This window comes from Phalaenopsis equestris, unplaced genomic scaffold, assembly GCF_001263595.1.
Source record: "Phalaenopsis equestris unplaced genomic scaffold, ASM126359v1 Scaffold000002, whole genome shotgun sequence".
NCBI lineage: Eukaryota > Viridiplantae > Streptophyta > Magnoliopsida > Asparagales > Orchidaceae > Phalaenopsis > Phalaenopsis equestris.
In genome coordinates this window covers 5,358,518-5,364,502 of record NW_018164444.1, presented here as the reverse complement: position 1 = coordinate 5,364,502, position 5,985 = coordinate 5,358,518, and the positions used below count along the sequence as shown (strand labels likewise).

General features: G+C 38.8%; 1 protein-coding gene across 2 annotated transcripts in view; it reads left to right on the top strand.

Annotated features, from left to right (window-relative positions):
* Nucleotides 1-5,985, top strand: part of LOC110039397 (kinesin-like protein KIN-7K, chloroplastic) — an 83,028-nt gene that overhangs the window by 21,301 nt on the left and 55,742 nt on the right. The gene's annotated exons all lie outside the window — the stretch shown is intronic.

The window sequence follows — 5,985 nt, the reverse complement described above, 5'->3', positions numbered from 1 at the left end:
CAAACATGCTATATATATATATATATTTGGGAAGAGCAACGGTGGCTCCCTACGCGTTAATATAAAAGAAAAGTACACGAAAGGGGAGGGGGAGAGGATCCCCGTCTATAAAATACAAAAAATACAGTTAACTCACCCCTAGAGAGTCTTCTCCCTACATTACAACTCACACAAAAAAGAATCTCCAAAATACAGGTATTCCTAGAAAACCAAAAAGCCAAAAAAAGAGTAATTTTGTGATCTTGTATAGTTGATAAATAACTTGAAGAGCGAAAAAGCGAAACATGCAGAAAGGATGTCTTCCGTTTAACAGAGTACGCCAAAAAGGTTTCCACGGGCAGCGAAGAAGCATCACAAACTTTGAGATGAAAACTGAGAACAACCTGTAGCAAAAAATAAAATCAGCCAAGCAAAAGGTGAAACCCGCAAAAGAGAACCTGTAAACCTCAGCCAACAAACCGTGAGATGCTCCAACTCATAGCCAATAAGCAGAAATAATTAAAGCCGGACATAAGACAAATTCAAACTATCCCCAATAATGAGATTACGAAGAGGGACAGAGGGGTGGATGCCAACGTGACAGGTCTCCCCTGCATGCTTGGCAAGCCAATTAGCAGGAGAGTTGCCCTCTCTATGAATAAAACTCCAATTAACCTCAAGATGTTTTTCATTTATGAAAGATAAAGTTCTCTTGAAAGTGCCAACAATATCCCAAAAGGGAGGAGGGGCACCCATTAGAGTGTCATAAAGCGTTTTAGAGTCCATTTCCACCTCTAATTTATGAAAGTTGAAAACGTTAGCCACCAATAATGCCAAATAGACTCCCCAACTTTCCGCAGCCAAAAGATTTTAAACAACAACAGGGGAGGTGAAAAAACAAAGATACCTTCCCTCAGAATTTCTAAATAAACCCCTTACCGCAGCATAATCAGGGTGCCAACATCCATCCACATTTAATTTAACATAACTAGGTGGGGGGGGGGAGCCAATCTAATAAGCCGGGGGGATTTTAAAACCTGAACCATAGAGGAGCCAGCTCTTAATACTTTATTTTAATAGACAATCACATAAGCAACAGTCGTAGAAGTAGTGGGGGTAGTTGTGTGATACTTAAAGCTATTTCTGGAGTTCCAAAGCAACCAGAGAACCAGTAAAGGGAGGGGGAATCCCTCCTGCCTGGTATCTAAATCCTTCCATTGCCCCAAATAGCTAGTTAATGAGCCTCTATGCAAAAAAAAAAAAAAAAACCAAAATAAGATCCAATCATATCCTAAACTTCTAAAGAGAAAGCACACTCGAAGAAGATGTGCCTTATGTCTTCCTCCTTCATTTTGCACATATGACCTCTTGAGGCCAATTTCAAACCTTTAAACTTAAGAATATCATCCATTGGTATTAAAGAATTGAGATAACGCTAAAGAAAAAAGGATATAAAGGGAGATAATGATTTATGCCAAATTAATTTCCCCATAACCAATCACGATGTGAATGTAAATTGCCATAAATGAGTTTGCAAACCGATTGAGAATTGCTTCTTTTCCACATGGGGAAATCCTTTCGAGTTGGAGTAAGAGGAATAGTAAGAATATGCTTTGCATTTTGTTCTCCCACCATAGAACACAACTTAGGGTAATCCGAACCATCTTGAGAAAAGAAATCGGAGACCAATAAGGAATTAGGATGAGGAGAGTGAGTATAGTCAGAGTTATGTGAAAAACCCCAATTATCATTCCAGAAGGAAATATTCCCATCGCCAATGTCCCAAAAGATGAAATCGTTTGCTGTGTCTTTAGCATTAACCACCACCTTCCAAATACGAGAATCTCCCACCTTCCACAAAACCAAGGAAGAGTGAGTTTGAGCACAGTATTTTTGATGCAGAAACAAAGCCCAAAGAGAGGAACCCAATCTGAATTTATACCATAGTTTGCAAAGGTTAACTTCAACAATATGTTTTAATGCCTTAAAACCAAAGCCACCAGCCTTTTTAGGCTTACAAACGTTATGCCAAGTACTCCAAATTTTCTTAGCACCATTCCCCACCTAAAGAAATTTATTAAATAACATCTCCATCATAATAATAGCACTTATCTTGGGGTTGAACACTTGCAAAGCATAAAGTGAAATACTTTGAAAAACACTAGAAAACAAAGAGATTCTTCCTCCAGTGGAAATGAAAACATTTCTCCAATCATTAATTTTACGTTTGATTTTATCAATCACATCATCCATATGTATCTGTTTCCTCCTCCCCCTTATTAAATTTACCCCAAGATATTTAAGAGGAAGAGAGACATGATGAAAATCAGTAAATGTAACACCCCATTGAATAAGATGTTGCTTAACCTGCTGCCAAAAAACATCTGACACTTGTCACTATTAAAGCGAAGGCCAGAGCAGTTCTGAAAATCCTGTAAAAGCCCTATCACTTGTTTTATAACAAGTTTAGATGCATTAGAAAAAATAATAACGTCATCAGCATAAGCAAGGTGGGAGACCGTCATTTTAGCTTTATGAGAAAACTGAGCATCAGGATGTGAAAATTGGAAATGGTTAAGCAACATGGCAAAATAATCAAAATCTAGAATAAAAATTATAGGAGAAAGGGGGTCTCCCTGTTTAATGCCACGAGAAGTAGTGAAAAATTCATAAGAGTTTCCATCAACTAAGACATAGTAAAAGTTGTTAGCAAACTATATTTTAATCAAAGAGCAAAAACTTGTATTGAAACCCTTAGCTTTCAGAACGTTGATAATGAAATCCTAATTTATGGTGTTGAAGGCTTTCTTGATATCTAATTTGATAACCAGATTGCCACCCCTGCATTTTTTATCCAGATCCTGTAATATTTCATGTGCCAAAAGAATATTATCAGAAATATCTCGACTTTTAATGAAGACCGACTGATGAGGGGAAATAAGGGAAGGGAAGTGAGGTTGGAGACGAGCCACAATCAATTTACTAATAATTTTAGAAACAACAGAGGTTAGAGAGATGTGCCGAAAGTCCTTCCAGTGTGATTTTGCATTAGACTTAGGGATGAGAACAATCAAAGCAACAGAGAAGTATTTCGCAGGATCAACCCCCTGAAAGAAACTCTGAATAGCAAGCACTACTTCATGCTTAATAATGTTCCAACAGAAAATATAAAAAGTGGAGGTGAAACCATCTGGACCGGGAGCCTTCTGAGAGCTAATATCTTTAAGAGCAGTACAAATTTCCAACTTAATAGCGGGTTCGAACAAAGAGAGGGTGGAGACCATGTCTCTTTAATCCTAAAAAAAATCAGTAATAATATCCTTAACAGATAGAGTATCAGCATAAAGAGAAGAGAAATAGTCAACCGCATTGAAACCAATCTGGTCAGTATCAGTGAGAACATGGCCGTCTTCAGTGACAATCTTTATAATGATGTTTATATTATGACGATGCTTGATAGTAACATGAAAATACTTGGTGTTTCTGTCCCAATTCTTGAAATGGTTGTCACAAGCTTTATGTCGAAGGAAATCATCCTCAATTGAGATTTCCTTTAATAGGTTGTGATGAGCATCAGGTAATTTGGACACAAGATCATGAGTGCCAATCAACTGTGATTCTAAAGAATCAACCTCCCGTTGGGCCTTCAAAATCCTAGAGTGAACATTGCCGAATGTATCAATGTTCCATCTCTTTAAATGAGAAATCACATTTTTATGGAGTTGCCATAAAATGAGCCACGGGTTACCACTCCATCTAGAAACCCAAGCCTGCTTAATCAAGTCAATAAAAGTAGGGTGAGAAGCCCAAACATTAAGAAATTTGAAATGATAGCGAGAAGGTTTGGAATGAAAAGCTAAGTTGAGCAATATAAGATTATGATCCGATGAAGCATGATTCAGATGTTTGACATGTATAATATTATAGTAACCCAAAAACTCTGAGTTTCCCAGAAATCTGTCCAAGCGTTGCATAAGAAAACCCCGCCGCCAAGTATAAGGACCAGAAAAACCTAAATCATAAAGGCCAACATCCTCAAAATGTTCACATAATTGATTTGTAAGACTCGTGTCAACTTTATTACCACTCCATCTCTCAGAAGGTGACATAATCATATTTAAATCACCTCCAACGAACCAATTATCAGTAATAGCAACACCCATATGAGTAAGTTGCTGTCAAAGAAGGAGTTTATCCCTTAAATGAGAGCTTGCGTAAATATAGACCAACCTGAAAAATTCTTATATTGATATTGAATAAGAACATATTGCATATTATCATTAATGATTTTAAGAGTGATATCCTTCTGCCAAAAGAGACAAATTTTTTTATTGACATTACAGAAATGCAAATACCCCTTGAACTTCTTGATGATGTTATCTTTATGTATCGAGACAAGAGGTTCCAAAAGAACAAAAATATCAGGTTGGACCCTACATAAATGCTTCAAATGATTAAAGGAGTGAGGGTCCGCCACTCCTCTAATGTTCCACACCAAAACATTAAACATTTTGGCCCATGTCACCCTCCCCACCTAGCAAGCCTAGAGGGAAGGTGCAAGTGCTCACCTTCCGAATGATAAGAGAAATCAATATTGTTTGTTTGTATCATATTTGGAAGCTCAGATTTCCTTCTCCTTTTTTTCCTACTATATCTCTGAATTTGCCATTCAGATTCTAAAACAGAGGCGGCTAAAGATGATGGATCCTGTTGTAATGAATTAGACACAGAAGTAGAGAGGTGGGTGATAGCGTGAGTGATAGCATGTGGGGGATCAACAACTTCCAATTGTATAAGTGACTTAGCAGGCATGTGAGGGAGGGGGGCTCTGTTTCAACTACGGGTGTAACAGAGGGTTCCACATTATCAACATTTCTAATAGGCCTTTTCTCAGCTGCAGGAAGAGGCACATTGGTTGCCTCCAAACAGGGAGCATCCATATCAACAGGACCCATGCAAACATCAGCAGACTGCGCAACAGGTTCAGAGAAAATAGTAGGTATAGCCGATTTATGCTCAACAGAAGCAACATGACCAGCAGGAAGCTTCCTTAGGTCGGGGTGCAAGTGAAAACAATGATCAAAATCATGACCAAACATGCTATAATGCAAACAGTAATGAGGATGCTTTTCAAGCAAAATCGACTGCCAATAACCAGTATGACTAGAGTCAATCCAAATCTCCTCCGGAGGAGGTAAGGTAACGTCACTTTCTATTAAAATTCTAGCGATTGAGGGTCTTGTTAAATTAAAGGTAGGGGCATCAAGCATTAGAGGCTTACCATACATGGCAGCAATAGAAAACAATATTTTGTGATTGAACAAATGCACATTCAGACCTGAAAGTCTAAGCCAGACATGAATATTAGGAAGCTCGGTTTTAGGGTTAAAATCAACAATCCATTTAAGGACCTTCATCCAAATATCACCAAAATGAACAATTCTACGTCAAAAAATTTAGCATAATCATCTTCGTTAGAGAGCTGTATTAGAATATGTCGGCTATCCAAAGCCCCAATCTTCTAACCCCCCGATAACTTCAGAAGCTCAAAGTTCTTCATAAAAAAATCGTATTTCAGAAGTACCAACTAGATGAAAGGGACAGACAGAGGTGAGAATAGAGTTTTCAGAATCGGAGCGCACATTCCCCCCCCCCCCCCCCCCTACGACCCTGAGATTTAATGAAACTGTATTTCCCACCAAGAACAAGTGATTCGTGAAAGGAGGATGGGAATGCAAACTTCGGAGTCCCAAGGGAAGAAGCCCTCGTAGTGACCCCGACGTACGTCTTAGCCATACCCGAAAAGATAAGGAAAAGTCGGGAGAAGAAACCAAGTGCGAGAGGGAGGCCAAAACCAAAAAACCAGAAAGATCTCACCAGGGAGAGGCCGTCGAGAACGAGCGACACGAGATCACCCTTAGCTCCAAACCCTAGTCGAGATATGTATGTATGTATGTATGTCTGTGTGTGTGTGTGTGTGTGGGTGTGTGGGTGTGTGGGGGGGGG